Source organism: Panthera leo, chromosome B1 (assembly GCF_018350215.1).
Source record: "Panthera leo isolate Ple1 chromosome B1, P.leo_Ple1_pat1.1, whole genome shotgun sequence".
Lineage (NCBI taxonomy): Eukaryota > Metazoa > Chordata > Mammalia > Carnivora > Felidae > Panthera > Panthera leo.
In genome coordinates, this window is record NC_056682.1 from 190,573,412 (window position 1) to 190,597,558 (window position 24,147).

Genomic DNA, 24,147 nt, shown 5'->3' on the forward strand with positions numbered 1-24,147 from the left:
GGGCTGGCTTGACGATCCCAGCAGGAGGATGGAGCACAGCCACCTGCAAGCCAAGCCCAGCCAAGATCAGTCAACCCTCAGTCAACTCACAGACTTTGAGAAATAATAAATAGGTGTTTGGGGATGAATTGCTACACACAATATCCAACTGATACAGGAGTATGGCCCTCTCCTCTCCCTATGATGGACTGTGCTCCTCCATTAATATCTGTATACTCCAAGAAGGAGGAGTCATCTGGAAATTAATGTTACTTTGCAGTGTTCAAGGCTCCCATTCGACCCAATACCATGAACTTTGTTCACACCAACTTGCATGAAAACAGCAAAGAGCCATCTGGTGTCAGTGAACTAGCAGGTCATCAAACCAGTGCTGAGTCTTAGAGAGACTGGCAGAGCCATGACTCAAATTTCCAGAGTTCGAAGTGGTGGAACTTACCATTCTGTCCAGGGTGCTTTTGGAAATATGTGTCATAGGGGCCACATGTTTGCACCAACCAAAACTTGGTGCCTTTGGCACCACAGAATGAACACAACACAGAAGCAATATGCCATCACTCTGCCCTGGCTGCCTCAGCCTTACTAGTGCTGGTCATGTCTAAAAGTCTTCATATTGAGGAAGTTCCTGAACTTTCTTTGGTGGTTGAAGGCTATAAAAAGACCAAGGAAGAATGATATCAAAAAGGTCTATGCCTCTCAGAGAATGAGAGCTGGCAAGGGCAAAATGAGCAACTGTCATTGTATCCAGCACAGGGACCCCTGCATCATCTATAATGAAGAAACATTAAGGCCTTCAGAAACGTCCATGGAATTACTTTACTTAATAGAAGCACATAGAACATTTTGAAACTTACTCCTGGTGGGCATGTGGGGCCTTTCTGCATTTGGATTGAAATGCTTGCTTTCTGCAAGCTAGACACTCTGTATGGCACTAGGGGTAAGCATGCCTCCCTCAGGAGTGACTACAATCTTCCCATGCACAAGATGCTTAATACAGACCTTAGCAGAATCTTGAAGAGCCCAGAGATCCCAAGAGCCCTCCAAGTACCACATAAGAAGATTCAGTGCAGAGTTCTGAAGAAGTATTCACTGAAAAACCTGAGAATCATATTGAAGCTACACCCATGTGAAAAGACCATGCACCAGAACACCATTCTTCACTGGGCCAAGAATCACAAATTCCAGATGGATAAGGCAGGAGCAGTATTAGAAGCCAAATCAGATAAAAGGGTTCCAGGCCAGAAGCTTGTGGTAGGGAAGAAAGGAAAGAAGGCTGTCAGTGTTAAGAAGCAGAAGAGGAGGAGGAGTTACAATGGCAGTGTAGTAAGGGGACCCCGGGCTTGCCTCGTCCCTCAAACATAGCTAGATCAACATCAAATCATTTGGAACACCTAACAAATCGATCTGAGGATGAAGAGAACGATCCTCACAATTAGAGAAGAGAAGGTGGCAGGTGCGGAGATGTAAAATGGGGGAGAGAAAAGCTGTGGTGTTGCAGTGGAGAGGGAGCCCTTTTCACAGAGAGAAGACAGAGAAAAAGAGAGGGGGAGAGAGCAGTGCATGGGGTTCATGCAAGAAATACACTTCCCCCAAACCACTGACTGGGGAATCAACAGGAACTGACTATTGCAAGTTTTTACAAACAATGGAACTCAAATTCTGAGGTTTTAGAAGTCAGCACCATTTGCTGGAGTCAAACCAGGTGGGCAGCAGTGCTCCTAGGGAGACAGGCAAACACTGGACAGAGTGGACAGAGGACAGTGTGGTGTAGAGATCCCCTGGGTCGCACTAGGAGAGAATGTTCCCTTTCCTGGAGTACATTTGGAAGAGGGTATACTGCCTCTCCAAGGACAAAGGACTGAGTGGGCACCAGTGAGCAGCCATTCATCCGCAAGGGACAGAAATGCACACGGAGGACAGATAACCTGATCACAGCTTTTTGCTGTGCTTCACCATAAACTCCAAGTGCCTACGCAGCTGTGCAACTGCTTCACTGGGAAAAAGCCAGCACCAGACACAGCACAGACCTCCTCCTCTGGAGAAGGGAATCTGGTCTGTGCCTTGCTGATCCTTTACAATTTAGAGTGTTGAATCCCAGCCACAGGCCAGAAATAAAACACAGGAGAACTGTGGCACTGGGCATTCATTGGCCCCAGGCACAGACAGGTTGAGGGCAGGGATCTGATGGAAGCCTAGGACACAAAAAGGGAGGTTGTTCCCTTTTCTGTGAGGGCTTCCTGAACAGCAGTGGGCATGAGCTCCCCTAAACAGGGATAAGAGAGTGGCGTGACACCATCTTCCCCTGACAGCCAGCATGTTTGGAACACCTACATTCAATGAACAACATAGCACCCTCAGTGGAGGGTGGAGCCGCTTACACCAAACCTCGCCATGCTGGGCCCTGTAGGGACATCTTTTCTAAAGCAGGTCTGACTGTGAGCCAGCATGGCAGGTCTCTCCCCCAGAGAACAAGCACAGACCCCCTGTATGCACCAAGTCTACTGATCATAGAGTGCTCCAAAGTGTCAGCTTTAGTTCTGGTGGAAATAGGACTAGGCTTTCTTTGTTTGTTTGTTTGTTGTTGTTGTTGTTGTTGTCATTGTTGTTTTCTTTCTTTCTGTTTCTTTGGAATGAGGCTTATACTTTTTTGTTTATTTGCTTATCTGGGGATTTTTTTTCCTTTTCCTTTTCTCTCTCTTTGGATCAGCACTTTTTTATATTTAATCAGGCTTATTTAAAAAACAAATTAAAGCACACCTAGTTAAAGGTCCAAACACTCTCCACTACAAGCAAGGAGGTACTCTGCACACGACTTACCTGGGGCAAAGAGCAGCCAAATCATAACAGTAGAGTGTACACAGCATATATCTTAACCATTTCCTGAAGCACCAGGCTTTGTAAAGTGTATAACCCTTTCTCACTATAGCATTACTCTCAGGATCAGGAAACATAACAAGACTTCATAACACACAAAACACAGAAACCTAGACAAAATGACAAGATGAAATAATTCTCCCCAAAAGAAAGATCAAGAAGAAATCACAGCTAGGGATTTACTCAAAAAAGATATAAGCAATATATCTGAACAAGAATTTAGAGGAACAGTTATAAGAATACTAGCTGGGCTTGAAAGAAGCATAGGAGACACCAGAGAAACCCTTGCTACAGAGATAAAAGACCTAAAAAATAGGTTGAAGTTAAAAAAAATGCTATACCTGAGATACAAAACTGACTGATTGTAATCACAATGAGGATGGAAGAAGCCAAGGAATGAATAAGTGATATAAAAGATAAAGTTATGGAAAATATTGAAGCTGGAAAGAAAAGGGAAATAAAACTATTATATCAAGACTATAGACCCAGGGAATTAAGTGATTCCATAAAGCACAATATTATCTGTATCACAGGAGTCCCAGAAGAAGAGTAGGGGAAGGTGCAGAGGGTTTATTTGAAAAATCATAGCTGAGAACTTCTATAATCTGAGAAAGGAAACAGGCATTCAAGTCCAAGAGGCACAGAGACCCCCCCCCTCAAAATCAACCAAAACAGGTCAACACCAAGACATGTCATAGTAAAACTTGCAAAAAATCAAAGAAAAAGAGAATTTTGAAAGCAGCTAGGAACAAAAGGTCCTTAACCTTGTAAGGATAGACATATTAGGTTAGCAGCAGACCTGTCCAGGGAGTTGGCAGGTCAGAAGTGAGTGGCATGATACATTCAATGAAATAAATGGAGAAAATACTCAGCTAAGAATACTTTTAATATTTTTAATGTTTTTCTTTATTTTTAAGAGAGAGAAAGAGAAAGTATGAGCAGAGGAGGGGCAGAGAGAGAGGGAGACACAGAATCCTACACAGGCTCCAGGCTCTGAGCTGTCAGCACAGATCCTGATGTGGGGCTCCAACTGAAGAACTGTGAGATCATAACCTGAGCCAAAGTCTGACACTTAACCATTTGAACCACCCAGGTGCCCCACAGCCAAGAATAGTTTATCCAGCAAGGCTATCATTCAGAATAGAAGGAGAGATAGAGTTTCCAAGACAATCAAAAACTAAAGGAGTTTGTAAACACTAGACCAGCTCTGCAATAAATATTAAAGTGGACACTTTGATCAGGAAAGAGAGACCAAAACCAACAAAGACTAGAAAGGAATGGAGACAATCTACAAGCACAGCAACTTTATAGGTAATACGATGGCACCAAATTCATACTGATCAATAATTACTCTGAATGTAAATAGACCAAATACTCCAATCAAAAGACATAAGGTATCATAATGCATAAAAAAACAAGATCCATTGATATGCTGCTTATAAAAGATTCACATGAGACCCAAAGACACTTCCAGATGAACGTGACGAGATGGAGAACAATTTATCATGTCAATGGACATCACAAAAAACACAAAAAACAAAAAAAAAACTGAGTAACCATACTTATATCAGACAAACTAAATTTTAAACCAAAGATTGTAATAAGAGATGAAGGGCACTATAACATAATAAAGGGGTCTATCCAGCAAGAAGATATAATAATTGTAAATATTTATGTGCCAAACTTGGAAGCACCCAAATATACAAATAAATTAACAAAGAAACTCATTGATAGTAATAGAATAATACTAGGGGACTTTAACACCCACTTACAACAATGGACAGATCATCTAAGCAGAAGATAAGCAAGGAAACAATGGCTTTGAGTGATACACCGGACCAGATGGAGTTAACATATATTCAGAGCATTTAATTCTAAAGCAGCAGACTACACATTCTTTTAAAGTACACGTGGAACCTTCTCCAGAATAGATCATACACTGGGTCACAAATCAGGCCTTAACCAGGACAAAAAGATTGAGATAATATCATGCATATTTTCAGACTACAATACAATGCTATGAAACTTGAAGTCAAACAAAAAAACAAACAAACAAACAAACAAAACTGGACAGACCACAAATACATGGAGATTAAAGAACATCCTACTAACTGTGATGGGCTAACCAGTAAATTAAATAAGAAATTAAAATAATAAATGTAAGCAAATGAAAATGAAAACATGACAATCCAAAACCTTTGGGATGGAGCAAAGGAGGGCAAAAGAAGGAAGTATACAGCAAAAAGGCCTATATCAAGAAGCAAGAAAGGTCTCAAATACACACCCTAACCTTAAACCTAAAGGAGCTGGAAAAAGAACAGTAAATAAACCTAAAACCAGAAGAAAATGGGAAATAAAAATGAGAGCAGATACAAATGATATAGAAATTTTAAAAAATAGTAGATCAACAAAACTAGGAGCTTGTTCTTTATAAGAATTGACAAAATTGATAAGCCCCTAGTCGTAGTTATTAAAAAGAAAGAGAAAGGACTCAAATAAGTAAGATCATGAATGAAAGAGAAGAGATTATAACAAACACCATGGAAATACAATTATAATAGAATATTATCAGCAATTATATACCAATAAATTGGGCAATCTAGAAGTGGATAAATTCCAAGAAAGATTAGAAACTACCAAAACTGAAAGAGGAAGAAACAGAAAATTTGAACAGACCCATAACCAGTAAAGAAATTGAATCAGTAATCAAAAATCTCCCAACAAATAAGAGTCTAGGGCCAGATGGCTTCCCAGGGGAATTCTACCAGACATTTAAAGCAGAATTAATACCCATTCTTCTGAAATTGTTCCAACAAATAGAAATGGAAGGAAAGCTGCCAAATTCATCCTGTGAGGCCAGCATTACCTTGATTCCAAAACCAAAGACTCCACTAAGAAGGAGAGTTATAGATGAATATCCCTGATGAATCTGGATGCAAAAAAATCTGCACAAGATACTAGCAAATCAAATCTAACAGTACTTAAAACAATTATTAACCATGATCAACTGGAATTTATTCCTGGGTACAGGGTTGGTTCAATGTTCACAAATCAATCACCATAATACACCACCTTAATAAAAGAAAGGATAAGAATCATATGATTCTTTCAATTGATACAGAAAAGGCATTTGACAAGATACAGCATCCATTCTTGATAAAAACCTTCAACAAAGTAGGAATAGATGGAACCATACCTCAGTATCATAAAGGCCATAAATAAAAGACCCACAGCTAATATCATCCTCAACAAGGAAACACTGAGAACATTTCCCCCTAAGATCAGGAATATGACAATGGTGTCCACTCTCACCATTACTATTTAACATAGTAATGGAAGTCGTAGCCTCAGCAATCAGAAAACAAAAAGAAATAAAAAGCATCCAAATTGGCAAGAAGTAAATCAAACTTTCACTCTTTGCAGATAACATGATAATCTATGTGGAAAACCCAAAAGACTACACCAAAAAATTGCTAGAACTAACATACGAATTTATCAAAGTTCAGGATATGAAATCAATGTAAGGAAACCTGTTGCATTTCTATACACCAATAATGAAAGAGCAGAAAAGAAATCAGGGAATTGATCCCATTTACAATTGCACCAAAAACCATAAGATACCTAGGAATAAACGTAACGAAAGAGGTAAAAGATCTGTGCTCTGAAAACTGCAGAACACTTATGAAAGAAATTAAAGAAGACACAAAGAAATGGAAAAATAGTCCATGCTCATGGATTAGAAGAGCAAATATTGTTAAAATGTCTATACTACCCAAAGCAATCTACACATTCAATGCAATCTCTATCAAAATAACACCAGCATTCTTCACAGAGCCAGAACAAACAATCCCAAAATTTGCATGAAATTAGAAAAGACCCTAAAAGTGATTTTGAAAAAGATAAACAAAGAGGGAGGCATCACAATTCCAGACTTCAAACTGTATTGCAAAGCTTTAATCACAGGACAGTATGGTACTGACACAAAAATAGACACTTAGATCAATGGAACAAAATAGAGACCCCAGAAATGAACCCACAACTATATGGCCAATTAATATTTGACAAAGCAGGAAAGAATATCCAATGGAAAAAAGACAGTATCTTCAACAAATGGTGCTGGGGAAACTGGACGGTGGCATGCAAAACAATGAAACTGGACAACTTTCTTACCTATACACAACAATAAATTCAAAATAATGAAAGACCTACATGTGAGACAGGAAACCATTAAAATCCCCAAGGGAGAACACAGGCAGCAATCCCTCTGACCTCGGCTGCAGCATCTTCTTATTAGACATGTCACTGGAGGCAAGGGAAACAAAAGCAAAAATGAACTATTGGGACTTCATCAAGACAAAAACCTTCTGCACAGTGAAGGAAACAATCAACAAAACTAGAAGGCAGCCTACAGAATGGAATAAAATATTTGCAAATGATATACCAGATAAAGGGCTAGTACCCAAAATCTATAAATAACTTATCAAACTCAACACCCAAAAAATAAATAATCCAGTTAAGAAATGGGCACAAGACATGAACAGACATTTCTCCAAAGATGACATACAAAAGGCTACATGAAAAATGGCTACATGAAAAAGATACATGAAAAAAATTCTCAATGGCACTCATGATCAGGGAAACACAAATCGAAATCACAGTGAGGGGTCACCTGAGTGGCTCAGTCACTTGAATGTCCAACTATTGATTTTGGCTCAGGGCATGATCCCATGGCCACGGGATTCTCTCTCCCCTCTCCCCTGCCTCTCCCCTCTGCTTGCTCACTTGCTCTTGATCTCTCTCTCTCTAAAAAATAAAACAAACAAACAAAACAAAACAAAACCACAATGAGATACCATGTCATACCTGTCAGAATGGCTAAAATTAACAACTCAGGAAATAAGAGATGTTACCAAGGATGCAGAGAAAAAGGAACCCTCTCATACTGTTGGTAGGAATGCAAACTGGTGCAGCCATTCTGGAAAACAATATGGAGGCTCTATAAAAGTTAAAAATAGAACTACCATATGACCTAGGAATTGCACTACTAAGTATTAATTGAAAGGATACAAAAATACTGATTTCAATGGACACATGCACCCCAATGTTAATAGCAGCACTATCAACAATAGCCAAGTTATGGAAAGAACCCAAATGTTCTTTGACTGGTTAATGGATAAAGAAGATATGGCATGCACACACACACACACACGCACACACGCACACACACACACACAATGGAATATTACTTGGTGATCAAAAAGAATGAAATCTTGTCATTTGCAACAATGTGGATGGAACTAAAGTGTATTATGCTAAGTGAAATAAGTCAATCAGAGAAAGACAAATATCATGTGATTTCACTCATATGTGGAATTTAAGAAACAAAACAGATGAATATAGGGGAAGGGAAGGAAAAATAAAAACAGAGAGGGAGACAAATGATAAGAAACTCTTAACTAGAGAGAACAAACTAAGGATTGCTGTAGGGACGTGGGTACGGAATGGGCTAAATGGGTGATAGGCATTAAAAAGGGCACTTGTGGGATAAGCACTGGGTGTTATATGTGATTAATCACTAAATTCTACTCTTAAAACCAATACTACACTATAGGTTATAACTTGAATAAATTTTTGGAAAAAATTTAAAAAAAAAGGAAAAAGAAACCTTTGGCAGGAAAAAAGCCTGCAGCTACCAAGAAACCAGAAGCATAGAGGAAGCCTGCAGAAAAGAAACCCACCATGGGAGAGGGGACAAGATGGCAGAACAGCATGGAAGTTTGTTTTGCATCTCTCATCCATGAAATACAGCCAGATCAACACTAAACCATCCTGCACACCTAGAAAACTGTTTGAGGATTAACACAACAATCTGCACAATCCGACCACAGAACTCAGCAGGTTCATGGCATGGAGAGGTGAACTGGGGGAGACAGAAGCTGCGGAGGGAGGGCAGGGAGCTGTTTTTGCTTGTGGAGAGAGAACAGAGATGAGGGGAGAGTATGGGAAAAGCACCCAAAAGCAGCTGGAGAGAAAGTGGAAAAAGTGGAAACAGCCACAAGGACTGAACAAAACAGGGCGAAAGGAGAAAGGAGAGGGTTTAAATTCCATTAAGACTCTATAAACAGGGGAGTGTAGAGTCTAAAACTCCACAGCTTGACACCTGGTGGAGCTCTGGTGGGAACGGTGAATCCCCAGAAGCAGAGAGTGAAGTCCTTGGGGTCCTTGGGCCACACAGGCAGAGGTGGTTCCCCTGCTGGAAGGACATTTGGTAGAGGCTGTGTGGCCATCCCACAGGCAAAGGTCACAGCAGACCCCAGAGAACAACCACATTTGCTGGTTCTGGAACAAAGACGTTAAGGGTGAAGCCTGGCACCAGATGTATGTTGTGGTTTTCCATAATCCCTGAAAGGCTGCTGCTACGCGATCGCATCACCTTTTTCTGGGGCAGGCTGGCACCCAGCCACAGTCTCTGGGAATTAGCAGCAGCACAGTCCTGCAAATGTTCCTGGGTGAGGCTGGCACCTGGCCATTGCTTGGTGAGACCCTCCCCCAAAGGTCTGAGTGGGTCAAAGACGCAGTTTCTCAGAAGTGAGGGGTTGGGAAACACATCCGCATACAAGATAAAATTCAGGAGGGAGGTGCCGCCTGGCAATCTGATAGCTTGGTCATGGACAGGGTACAAGTAGGTAGTGGATGGAAGCCAGAGACAAAGGATGGGTGCATGATTGCTGATAGGGAAGAACAGAGTTCCCATACTAGAGACTGGGTAGCTGGGTGGTGCCATTTTCACCCCTCCCACACATGTGCATACTCACTTACAAGTACCACAACAATCCACCCCAGTAAATTAAGCAGCGCCATCTAGTGGATAATGGACATTACACTAGGCCCCACCAAACTGGAACAACCTCGCTCTTCAGGAACACCACAAGTCTCTCTGCCTGCTTAGTTTACGGACTATAAAGTGCTTCATACTTTGACTGCTAGGGGAAAACAAGGTAATTTCAGTTGTATCTCAGTCTGTTCACTGGTCCATTTATTCAATTTTTTCCTTTTTTGTTTCTTTTCTTTTTCTTGAATACAGAAAGAGAAAAAATTATTTTTATTTTCAATTATTATTAAAAACATTTTTCTTTAATTTTTTCTAATATATTTTTACTTCTTTGTAAATTTTTCAAATTATATTTTGCTTCCATCATTTAATTTTATTCTATTTCATTGCATACATTTTTTCAAATTTTCAAATGTTTTCCTTTTTTTTCCTTTTCTTCTTTTTCTTTTTTTTTTTTTGTCTTTTCTTATCTTTCTCTTTTTTCTCTAATCTAGTAAGCCCCTTTCAACAACCAGACCAAAACACACCTAGGATCTAGCATCATTTGATTTTTGTGTGTGTGTTGTTTTAAAATTTTTAATTTTAATTTTTTTAACTTATTAATTTCTTTCTTCCTTCAAAATGATGAAAGGAAGGAATTCACCCCGAAAGAAAGAGCAGGAAGAAATGACAGCCAGGGACTTAATCAACACAGATACAAGCAAGATGTCTGAACCAGAATTTAGAATCACAATAATAAGAATACTAACTAGTCTTGAAAACAGATTAGAATCCCTTTCTGTGGAGATAAAAGAAGTAAAAGTTAGTCAGGATGAAATTTAAAAAATGCTATAACAGACCTGCAATCTTCAATGTTGCCATGGCGGGAAGGATGGATGAGGCAGAGCAGCAAAGCAGCGCTATAGAGGACAAACTTATGGAGAATAATGGAGCAGAAAAAAAGGAGGACTAAGACAAAAGAGCCCAATTTAAGAATTGGAGAACTAAGTGACTCATTAAAAAGGAACAATATCAGAATCATAGGGATCCCAGAAGATGAAGAGAGAGAAAAAGGGGTAGAAGGTTTATGAGAACAAATCATAGCAGAAAACTTTCCTAACCTGGGGAAAGACATAGACATCAAAATCCAGGAAGCACAGAGGACTCCTATTAGATTCAACAAAAACCAACAATCAGCAAGGCCTATCATAGTCAAATTCACAAAATACTCAGGCAAGAAAAGAATCATGAAAGCAGCAAGGGAAGATAACGTCCTTAACATACAAGGGAAGACAGATCGGGTTTGCAGCAGACCTATCCACAGAAATTTGGCAAGCCAAAATGGAGTGGCAGGATATATTCAATGTGCTGAATCAGAAAAATATGTACCCAAGAATTGCTTATCTAGCAAAGCTGGAGAGAGAAAAAGCTTCCCAGACAAACAAAAAGGAGTTAATTGACTACTAAACCAGCCCTGCAAGAAATTGTAAGGGGGCTCTCTGGGGGGAGAAAAGGCAAAAAGAGAGAGAGAGAGGCAGACCAAAAGCAACAACGACTAGAAAAGACCAGAGAACACCACCAGAAACTCAAACTCTACAGGCAACATAATGACAATAAATTTGTATCTTTCAGTACTCATTCTAAACATCAATGAACTAAGGGCTCTAATAAAAAGACATAGGATAACAGAATGGATAAGAAAATAAGATCCATCTATATGCTGTTTACAAAAGATCCACTTTAGACCTAAACGACACCTTCAGACTGAAAGTAAAGGGATGGAGAACCATCTATCATGTCAATGCTCGACAAAAGAAAGCTGGAGTAGCCGTACTTAAATCAGACAATCTAGACTTTAAAATAAAGACTGTAATAAGAGATGAAGAAGGGTATTATATCATAATTAAGGGGCTATCCACCAAGACCTAACAATTATAAACATTTATGCACCAAATGTGAAAGAACCCAAATGTATGAATCAGTTAATCACAAACATAAAAAAACTCATTGATAATAATACCATAATAGTAGGGGACTTCAACACCCCACTTACAACAATAGACAGATTATCTAAACAGAAAATCAACAAGGAAACAATGGCTTTGAATGACACACTGGACCAGATAGACTTAACAGATATATTCAGAACATTTCATCCTAAAGCAGCAGAACATACATTCTTCTCCAGTACACATGGAACGTTCTTCAGTATAGACGATATACTGGGACATAAATTAGCCCTAAGTAAATACAAAAAGATCGAGATCATACTGTGCATAATTTCAGACCACAACGCTATGAAACTCGAAATCAACCACAAGAAAAAATTTGGAAAGGTAACAAATACTTGGAGACTGAATAACATCCTACTAAAGAATGAATGGGCTAACCAAGAAGTTAAAGAGGAAATTAAAAAGTATATGGAAGTCAATGAAAATGATAATACCATAGCCCAAAACCTCTGGGGCACAGCAAAGGCAGTCATAAGAGGAAAGTATATAGCAATCTAGGCCTTCCTAAAGAAGGAAGAAAGATCTCAGATACACAACCTAACCTTATGCCTTATGGAGCTGGAAAAAGAACAGCAAATAAAACCCCAAACCAGCAGAATACAGGAAATAACAAAGAATAGACCTGAAATTAATGCTATGGAAACCAAAAAAAAAAAAAAAAAAGTAGAACAGATCAATGAAACCAGAAGCTGGTTCTTTGAAAGAATTAACAAAATTGATAAACCACTAGCCACTTTGATAAAAAAGAAAAAGGAAAGGCCCCCAAAAAATAAAATCAAGAATGAAAGAGGAGAGATTACAACCAACACAGCAGAAATGAAAATAATAATAAGAGAATATTATGAGCAATTATATGCCAATAAAATGGGCAATCTGGAAGAAATGGACAAATTCCTAGAAACATACACTACCAAAACTGAAACAGGAAGAAAGAGAAAATTTGAACAGACCCATAACCAGGAAAGAAATCAAATTAGCAATCAAAAATCTGCCAAAAAACAAGAGTCCAGGGCCAGATGGCTTTCCAGGGGAATTCTACCAAATGTTTAAGGAAGACTAAGCACCTATTCTCTTGAAGGTGTTCCAAAAAATAGATATGGAAGGAAAACTTCCAAACTTTTTCTATGAAGCCAGCATTACCTTGATTCCAAAAACAGACAGAGACCCCACAAAAAAGGAGAACTATAGACCAATTTCCCTGATGAACATGGATGCAAAAATCCTTAACAAGATATTAGCCAACCAGCTCCAACAATACATTAAAAAAGTTATTCACCACGACCAAGTGGGATTTACACTTGGAATGCAGGGCTGGTTCAATATCTGTGATTCATCACATCAATAAAAGAAAGAACAAGAACCATATGATCCTCTTAATAGATGCAGAGAAAGCATTTTTTTTCAATATATGAAATTTATTGTCAAATTGGTTTCCATACAACACCCAGTGCTCATCCCAAAAGGTGCCCTCCTCAATACCCATCACCCACCCTCCCCTCCCTCCCACCCCTCATCAACCCTCAGTTTGTTCTCAGTTTTTAACAGTCTCTTATGCTTTGGCTCTCTCCCACTCTAACCTTTTTTTTTCCCTTCCCCTCCCCCATGGGATTCTGTTAAGTTTCTCAGGATCCACATAAGAGTGAAAACATATGGCATCTGTCTTTCTCTGTATGGCTTATTTCACTTAGCATCACACTCTCCAGTTCCATCCACGTTGCTACAAAGGGCCATATTTCGTTCTTTCTCATTGCCATGTAGTACTCCATTGTGTATATAAACCACAATTTCTTTATCCATTCATCAGTTGATGGACATTTAGGCTCTTTCCATAATTTGGCTATTGTTGAGAGTGCTGCTATAAACATTGGGGTACAAGTGCCCCTATGCATCAGTACTCCTGTATCCCTTGGGTAAATTCCTAGCAGTGCTATTGCTGGGTCATAGGGTAGGTCTATTTTTAATTTTCTGAGGAACCTCCACACTGCTTTCCAGGGTGGCTGCACCAATTTGCATTCCCACCAACAGTGCAAGAGGGTTCCCGTTTCTCCACATCCTCTCCAGCATCTATAGTCTCCTGATTTATTCATTTTGGCCACTCTGACTGGCATGAGGTGATATCTGAGTGTGGTTTTGATTTGTATTTCCCTGATAAGGAGCGAGGCTGAGCATCTTTTCATGTGCCTGTTGGCCATCCAGATGTCTTCTTTAGAGAAGTGTCTATTCATGTTTTCTGCCCATTTCTTCACTGGGTTATTTGTTTTTCGGGTGTGGAGTTTGGTGAGCTCTTTATAGATTTTGGATACTAGCCCTTTGTCCTATATGTCATTTGTAAATATCTTTTCCCATTCCGTTGGTTGCCTTTTAGTTTTGTTGGTTGTTTCCTTTGCTGTGCAGAAGATTTTTATCTTCATAAGGTCCCAGTAATTCATTTTTGCTTTTAATTCCCTTGCCTTTGGGGATGTGTCGAGTAAGACAATGCTACGGCTGAGGTCAGAGAGGTCTTTTCCTGCTTTTTCCTCTAGGGTTTTGATGGTTTCCTGTCTCGCATTCAGGTCCTTTATCCATTTTGAGTTTATTTTTGTGAATGGTGTGAGAAACTGGTCTAGTTTCAACCTTCTGCATGTTGCTGTCCAGTTCTCCCAGCACCATTTGTTAAAGAGACTGTCTTTTTTCCATTGGATGTTCTTTCCTGCTTTGTCAAAGATTAGTTGGCCATACTAACTTCGTGGGTCTAGTTCTGGGATTTCTATTCTATTCCATTGGTCTATGTGTCTGTTTTTGTGCCAATATCATGCTGTCTTGATGATGACAGCTTTGTAGTAGAGGCTAAAGCCTGGGATTGTGATGCCTCCTGCTTTGGTCTTCTTCTTCAAAATTACTTTGGCTATTCGGGGCCTTTTGTGGTTCCATATGAATTTTAGAATTGCTTGTTCTAGTTTCGAGAAGAATGCTGGTGCAATTTTGATTGGGATTGCATTGAATGTGTAGATAGCTTTGGGTAGTATTGACATTTTGACAATATTTATTCTTCCAATCCATGAGCAGGGAATGTCTTTCCATTTTTTTATATCTTCTTCAATTACCTTCATAAGCTTTCTATAGTTTTCAGCATACAGATCTTTTACATCTTTGCTTAGATTTATTCCTAGGTATTTTATGCTTCTTGGTGCAACTGTGAATGGGATCAGTTTCTTTATTTGTCTTTCTGTTGCTTCATTGTTAGTGTATAAGAATGCAACTGATTTCTGTACATTGATTTTGTATCCTGCAACTTTGCTGAATTCATGTATCAGTTTTAGCGGACTTTTGGTGGAGTCTGTCGGATTTTTCATGTATAGTATCATGTCATCTGCAAAAAGTGAAAGCTTGACTTCATCTTTGCCAATTTTGATGCCTTTGATTTCCTTTTGTTGTCTGATTGCTAATGCTAGAACTTCCAACACTTATGTTAAACAACAGCGGTGAGAGTGGGCATCCCTGTCGTGTTCCTGATCTCAGGGAAAAAGCTCTCAGTTTTTCCCCATTGAGGATGATGTTAGCTGTGGGCTTTTCATAAATGGCTTTTATGATGTTAGTATGTTCCTTCTATCCCGACTTTCTCAAGGGTTTTTATTAAGAAAGGGTGCTGGATTTTGTCAAAGGCCTTTTCTGCATCGATTGACAGGATCATATGGTTCTTCTCTTTTTTTTTTGTTAATGTGATGTATCACGTTGATCGATTTGCGAATGTTGAACCAGCCCTGCATCCTAGGAATGAATCCCACTTGATCATGGTGAATAATTCTTTTTATATGCCATTGAATTCGATTTGCTAGTACCTTATTGAGAATTTTTGCATCCATATTCATCAGGGATATTGGCCTGTAGTTCTCTTTTTTTTACTGGGTCTCTGTCTGGTTTGGGAATCAAAGTAATACTGGCTTCATAGAATGAGTCTGGAAGTTTTCCTTCCCTTTCTATTTCTTGGAATAGTTTGAGAAGGATAGGTATTATCTCTGCTTTAAACGTCTGGTAGAACTCCCCTGGGAAGCCATCTGGTCCTGGACTCTTATTGTTGGGAGATTTTTGATAACCGATTCAATTTCTTCACTGGTTATGGGTCTATTCAAGCTTTCTATTTCCTCCTGATTCAGTTTTGGAAGAGTGTGGGTGTTTAGGAATTTGTCCATTTCTTCCAGGTTGTCCAATTTGCTGGCATATAATTTTTCATAGTATTCCCTGATAATTGTTTGTATCTCTGAGGGATTGGTTGTAATCATTCCATTTTCATTCATGATTTTATCTATTTGGGTCATCTCCCTTTTCTTTTTGAGAAGCCTGGCTAGAGGTTTGTCAATTTTGTTTATTTTTTCAAAAAACCAACTCTTGGTTTCGTTGATCTGCTCTACAGTTTTTTTAGATTCTATATTGTTTATTTCTGCTCTGATCTTTATGATTTCTCTTCTTCTGCTGGGTTTAGGCTGCCTTTGCTGTTCTGCTTCTATTTCCTCTAGGTGTGCTGTTAGATTTTGTATTTGTGATTTTTCTTGTTTCTTGAGATAGGCCTGGATTGCGATGTATTTTCCTCTCAGGACTGCCTTCGCTGCGTCCCAAAGCGTTTGGATTGTTGTATTTTCATTTTCGTTTGTTTCCATATATTTTTTAATTTCTTCTCTAATTGCCTGGTTGACCCACTCATTCGTTAGTAGGGTGTTCTTTAACCTCCATGCTTTTGGAGGTTTTCCAGACTTTTTCCTGTGGTTGATTTCAAGCTTCATAGCATTGTGGTCTGAAAGTATGCATGGTATAATTTCAATTCTTGTATACTTATGAAGGGCTGTTTTGTGATCCAGGATATGATCTATCTTGGAGAATGTTCCATGTGCACTCGAGAAGAAAGTATATTCTGTTGCTTTGGGATGCAGAGTTCTAAATATATCTGTCAAGTCCATCTGATCCAATGTATCATTCAGGGCCCTTGTTTCTTTATTGACCATGTGTCTAGATGATCTATCCATTTCTGTAAGTGGAGTGTTAAAGTCCCCTGCAATGACCACATTCTAATCAATAAGGTTGCTTATGTTTATGAGTAATTGTTTTATATACTTGGGGGCTCCGGTATTCGGCGCATAGACATTTATAATTGTTAGCTCTTCCTGATGGATAGACCCTGTAATTATTATATAATGCCCTTCTTCATCTCTTGTTACAGCCTTTGATTTAAAGTCTAGTTTGTCTGATATAAGTATGGCTACTCCAGCTTTCTTTCGGCTTCCAGTAGCATGATAAATAGCTCTCCATCCCCTCACTCTCAATCTAAAGGTGTCCTCAGATCTAAAATGAGTCTCTTGTAGACAGCAAATAGATGGGTCTTGTTTTTTTATCCATTCTGATACCCTATGTCTTTTGGTTGGCGCATTTAATCCATTTACATTCAGTGTTATTATAGAAAGATACGGGTTTAGAGTCATGGTGATGTCTGTATGATTTATGCTTGTAGTGATGTCTCTGGTACTTTGTCTCACAGGATCCCCCTTAGGATCTCTTGTAGGGCTGGTTTAGCGGTGACAAATTCCTTCAGTTTTTGTTTGTTTGGGAAGACCTTTATCTCTCCTTCTATTCTAAATGACAGACTTGCTGGATAAAGGATTCTCGGCTGCATATTTTTTCTGTTCAGCACATTGAAGATCTCGTGCCAATCCTTTCTGGCCTGCCAAGTTTCAAAAGAGATCAGTCACGAGTCTTATAGGTCTCCCTTTATATGTGAGGGCACGTTTATCCCTTGCTGCTTTCAGAATTTTCTCTTTATCCTTGTATTTTGCCAGTTTCACTATGATATGTCGTGCAGAAGATCGATTCAAGTTACGTCTGAAGGGAGTTCTCTGTGCCTCTTGGATTTCAATGCCTTTTTCCTTCCCCAGTTCAGGGAAGTTCTCAGCTATTATTTCTTCAAGTACCCCTCAGCACCTTTCCCTCTCTCTTCCTCCTCTGGGATACCAATTATGCGTATATTATTTCTTTTTAGTGTATCACTTAGTTCTCTAATTTTCCCCTCATACTCCTGGATTTTTTTATCTCTCTTTCTCTCAGCTTCCTCTTTTTCCATAACTTTATCTTCTAGTTCACCTATTCTCTCCTCTGCCTCTTCAATCCGAGCCGTCGTCGTTTCCATTTTGTTTTGCATTTCGTTTAAAGCGTTTTTCAGCTCCTCCTGACTGTTCCTTAATCCCTTGATCTCTGTAGCAAGAGATTCTCTGCTGTCCTCTATACTGTTTTCAAGCCCAGCGATTAATTTTATGACTATTATTCTAAATTCACTTTCTGTTATATTATTTAAATCCTTTTTGATCAGTTCATTAACTGTTGTTATTTCCTGGAGATTCTTCTGAGGGGAATTCTTCCGTTTGGTCAGTTTGGATATTCCCTGGAGTGGTGCGGACCTGCAGGGCACTTCCCCTGTGCTGTGGTGTATAATTGGAGTTGGTGGGCAGAGCTGCAGTCTGACCTGATGTCTGCCCCCAGCCCACCTCTGGGGCCACAGTCAGACTGGTGTGTGCCTTCTCTTCCCCTCTCCTAGGGGCGGGATTCATTGTGGGGTGGCGTGGCCCGTCTGGGCTACTTGCACACTGCCAGGCTTGTGGTGCAGGGGATCTGGCGTATTAGCTGGGGTGGGTAGGCAAGGTGCACGGGGGCAGGAGGGGCAGGCTTAGCTCGCTTCTCCTTAGGTGATCCACTTGAGGAGGGGCCCTGTGGCAGCGGGAGGGAGTCAGACCCGCTGCCGGAGGGGTGGCTCCGCAGAAGCACAGCGTTGGGTGTTTGCGTGGAGCAAGCAAGTTCCCTGGCAGGAACTGGTTCCCTTTGGGATTTTGGCTGGCGAATGGGCAAGGGAGATGGCGCTGGCGAGCGCCTTTGTTCCCCAACAAACTGAGCTCTGTTGTCCTGGGGCTCAGCAACTCTCCCTCCCTTTGTCCTCCAGCCTTCCCAGTTTCTGAGCAGAGCTGTTAACTTATGACCTCCCAGATGATAAGTCGTGCTTGCTGTCGGAACACACTCCGTTCGGCCCCTCCACTTTTGCCAGCCAGACTTAGGGGCTCTGCTTGGCCAGCGGGCCGCCCCTCCGCCCCGGCTCCCTCCCACCAGTCCGTGGAGCGCGCACCACCTAGCCGCCCTTCCTACCCTTTTCCGTGGGCCTCTCCTCTGCGCTTGGTTCCGGAGACTCCGTCCTGCTAATCCTCTGGTGGTTTTCTGGGTTAGTTAGGCAGGTGTAGGTGGAATCTAAGTGATCAGCAGGACCTGCGGTGAGCCCAGCATCCTCCTATGCCGCCATCTTCCTATTCTCCCTCACAGAGAAAGCATTTGACAAAATACAACATCCTTTCTTGATAAAAACCCTCAAGAAAGTAGGGGTAGAAGGAGCATACCTCAAGATCACGAAAGCCATGTATGTAAAACCCAATGCTAATAGCATCCTCAATGGGGAAATACTGAGAGGTTTCCCTCTAAGGTCAGGAACAAGACAAGGATGTCCACTCTTGCCACTGTTATTCAACATAGTACTGGAAGTCAGTCTCAGCAATCAGACAAAACAAAGAAATAAATGTCATCCAAATCAGCCAGGAAGAGGTCAAACTTTCACTCTTCGCAGATGACATGATACTCTATATGGAACACCAAAAAACTGCTAGAACTGATCCATTACTTCAGCAAAGTCACAGGATATAAAGTCAATGCACAGAATATGGTTTCATTCCTATACACCAATAATGAAGCAACAGAAAGAGAAATCAAGGAATCAGTCCCATTTACAATTGTCCCCAAAACCATAAAATAGCTAGGAATAAATCTAACCAAAGAGGAAAAAAATCTATACACTGAAAACTATAGAAATCTCATGAAAGAAATTGAAGAAGACACACACACAAAAAAAAATGGAAAAATATTCCATGCTCCTGGATAGGAAGAATAAATATTGTTAAAATGTCAATACTACCCAAAGCAATCTACATATTCAATACAATATCTATCAAAATAACACCAGCATTCTTCACAGAGCTAGAACAAATAATCCTAAAATTTGTATGGAACCAGTAAAGACCTCGAATAGCCACAGAAATATTGAGAAAAACAAAAACAAAAACAAAACAAAGCTGGAGATATCACAATCCCAGACTTCAAGCTGTACTACAAAGCTGTAATCATCAAGACAGTGTGGTACTGGCACAAAAACAGACACTCGGATCAATGGAATAGAATAGAGAACCCAGAAATGGGCCCACAAACATATGGTCAACTAATCTTTGACAAAGCAGGAAAGAATATCCAATGGAATAAAGACAGTCTCTTCAGCAAGTGGTTCTGGGAAAACCAGACAGTGACATGTAGAAGAATGAACCCAGACCACTTTCTTACACCATACACAAAAAGTCAAAACGGATGAAAGACCTAAATGTAAGACAGGAAACCATCAAAATCCTCAAGGAGAAAGCAGGCAAAAACCTCTTTGACCTCGGCCACAGCAACTTCTTACTCAACACGTCTCCAGAGGCAAGGGAAACAAAAGCAAAAATGAACTACTGGGACCTCATCAGTATAAAAAGCTTCTGCACAGTGAAGTAACTACTGGGACCTCATCAGTATAAAAAGCTTCTGCGCAGCGAAGGAAACAATCAGCAAAACTAAAAGGCAACCAACGGAATGCGAGAAGATATTCACAAATGACATATCCAATAAAGGGTTAATATCCAAAATCTATAAAGAACTTATCAAACTCAACACCCAAAAGACAAATTATCCAGTGAAGAAATGGGCAAAAGACATGAATAGACACTTCTTCAACCGACACATGAAAAAATGTTCAACATCACTCATCATCAGGGAAATACAAATCAAAACCACAGTGAGATACCACCTCACACCTGTCAGAATGGCTAACATTAACAACTCAGGCAACAACAGGTGATGGCGAGGATGCAGAGAAAGAGGATCTCTTTTGCCTTGTTGGTGGGAATGCAAACTGGTGCAGCCACTCTGGAAAACAATATGGAGGTTCCTCAAAAAATTAAAAATAGAACTACCCTAAGACCCAGCAATTGCACTACTAGGTATTTATCCAAGGGACACAGGTATATGCTGTTTCGAAGGGGCATATGCACCCCCATGTTTATAGCACCACTATCGACAATAGCCAAAGACATTTGGAAAGAGCCCAAATGTCCATCAATCGATGATTGGATAAAGAAGATGTGGTGTGTGTATATATATATATATATATATATATATATATATATATATATATACACCATATATATATATATATATATATACACATACATACACACACACACACACACACACACACACACAAAATGGAGTATTACTCGGCAATCAAAAAGTATGAAATCTTGCCATTTGCAACTATGTGGATAGAACTAGAGGGTATTATGCTAAGCTAAATTAGAGAAAGATAAATTATCATATGACTTCACTCATATGAGGACTTTAAGATACAAAATAGATGAAGACAAGGGAAGGGAAACAAAAATAATATAAAAACAGGGAGGGGGAAAAACATAAGAAACTCTTAAATACGGAGAACAAACAGAGGGTTGCTGGTGGGTTTGGGGGGGGGGGGCTAAATGGGTAAGGAGTATTAATGAATCCACTCCTGAAATCACTGTTGCACTATATGCTAACTAACTTGTATGTAAATTTTTTACAAAAAAGCTTCCAATATCAGTCAAGAAAAATGCTCTAACTTTACATGTCTCATTACAATCAGTGATACTTTATTATCTATTATTTCATTTGTAGGTGGAGACATTAAGGCTCAGATGAGTTGTGACATGGTCAAAGTTGCCTGGAAAAGAAACAGATTTAGCCATGAAAAAGAAAAGAAAAAAATAGAAGCCCACCACGGAACTAAACAAGCCTGCTGCATAAAAACTTAAATTTGTGTATTCCATAAAAGTCCAATCATTTTGGACTGCTAATTTTGAATAAAGACCCGATCGAAGGTAATGGGGGGGAAAGACAATGTCTGACTGCAATAGTCCCCCCTTCAAAGTATTTTGCTCATAATAAAATCAGAGGTACAATAAGACCCACCAATAACACAAAATAAAACAGGAGCCAGGAAATTAAAGAGATGAGAGGAGAAAGATAGAGGGGAGGAGCAGACTTCTGAAGCTTTCTCAGGGGCCAAAAATCCTAGCCATTAAGATAAAGAAAAGAAAAATGTAGAAAAGAGATCAGAACCCACAGATATTTACAATGGCCTGAAGAGCATTCACCTGAAGTGTGGGTGCAATGGAAAAATTACAGACCTTGAAATGAGAACTTGGGTTCTCAATTGCTATGTAAATGTTCTGGGCCCTTTATTCTCACTAGTCCAAATAAGAAAATAATGCTCTCTTTTTCAGAGAGTAGATATGAGGATTATACAACACTATAGTATTGTATATAATAGTACAATAGAAGAGTAGCACTTGGCAGATAATCAGTAAATGATGGATACCAATATTGGTAATATACTAAGTTAAGTGTTAGCTTAAGTTTCTGGTCTCCATACTCTATCTTTTTCTCAAGACCTGGTTGCTTTCTGTCCTAGTACACATCACTGGTTCCCAGATCCTTTCATTTGCTCCTTATCTGGTGAACCAATACCCCAATCTGCCCCTTATCATCCTGCCTCTGACAACAATAGAAAGGATGACAACATAAATATAACTGCAAAATGAATTAACGGTTAAAATTTATGGAGATACTTACTCGGCATGATACTAATAAGCCTTTTATTTATATTATATCTTTTTATCCATGTATTGGCCCCACTGTTTTCTCATCATCTCCATTTTACAGATGGGAACACTAAGAAACAGAGACACCAATTACATTACCTTTTCCAAGATGATTTCCATTAAGCGGTGGTGAAAGGATTTAAATTCAGGGCTTTATGATGCCAAATATCACCCTTTCCACAGCTATACCACTGCACCTCCCAGACTCTAAGAACTCGTCCGTGCCTTGACAGATTCATGACTAGATAACCCACGCTTCTGGGTCAACAATTTCTGTGTTCAGGTGTGACAGATGGGTAGGGGCGAGTGCTCTTGACTCCTAAACAGAGAGTCCAGTGAGAATTTCCACCCTGCGAACAGGGACTGGCAGGAAGACCCTATACTCTTTCTCAGAAAGGACAGTGTAGAACAATTTCCAACCTTCCATTGGACTCTTCAACCCCCCTGGAGCCAGGCTTGCACAGGGGACCCTGCAGAAATTATCTATTTTCCATGGACATCTATCTCCTGCTCTCGGGCACTTCTACCCTCTCTTCAATTACTCAGATGGCAGTGTAGCAACTCAATCAGTGTGTTCCAGGAGGTCACACTTTGGGAAGAATCTTACAATGAATTACAATATCATTTTAGATCCCTAATCGCCCAATCAATAATTTAGGGAACAAAGGAAACATTTTCTGGGAAAGCATTAGCTTGAAACTGAAGAGCAGCTTCTCATCCCTTGGAAATGACACAATTTTAACAAGGGTGGAGTAGAGAGAGCCTGACCACTGCCTTTCATACACTCTTACTTGGTCTCCTTTCCTTCTCGCTCTTTCTCTCACTCCTTTTTCTCTCCTTACTCCTCTCCTCTCTCCTGTCTCCTCTCTCATGTCCTCTCTTGTTCTGTCTTCCCTGGCTACTGCTATTGCTGTTCCACATTTTTTCCTCATCCTTCTGAATACTGTCCTTGCTGGTGCAGGAACTAATTAGTACTGTAACAAATCTGCAGCTATGAAGTATTCATTTTTCTTGGAAACAGATCAAAACCATTACCCACAATGTTGTTTAAATTCATTTTGAAGTATTAGTTGCACTTAAAATTAAAGATTCACCTTAAAGAAATGGCTATAATTCAAATGAAAATTTTATTTTTTCCAGTGTGCTTAGCTGACTAAAAATATTTCATTAAAAAATGTCAAAATAGGGGCGCCTGAGTGGCTCAGTTGGTTAAGTGTCCAGCTTCCGCTCAGGTCATGATCTCACGGTCCATGAGTTTGAGCCTTGCATGGGGCTCTGTGCCGACAGCTCAGAGCCTGGAGCCTGCTTCGGATTCTGTGTCTCCCTCTCGCTCTGCCCCTCCCCTGCTCATACTCTGTCTCTCTGTCTCTCTCTCAAAAATAAATAAACATTAAAAATAATAATTAAAAAAATTTTAAATGTCAAAATAGATAAGATTCTAAGAGTTCAAAAGCTGTTTTTGAGAACTCACATGGTGGTAAATAATATATCCAACTTGTTGAAACCTTTGAATGATTTCCAAGAAACTACTTCAAATGCATTTTTCTCTCTCTTTCTCTAGTTGCTACTGATTGCAGGAGCACTAAAAAAAAATCCATTTGGTTTGCGAACAAGCAATACTTCAAAGAAAAGTAAACTGACAAAGACTTTTGCCCCAGAAATCCTCAATCTCGGCTGA

At 39.8% G+C, this 24,147-nt stretch overlaps 1 pseudogene; it reads left to right on the forward strand.

Moving 5' to 3' along the window:
- The first annotated feature begins 174 nt into the window (after window positions 1–174).
- On the forward strand, window positions 175–24,147 carry LOC122218535 (annotated as a pseudogene).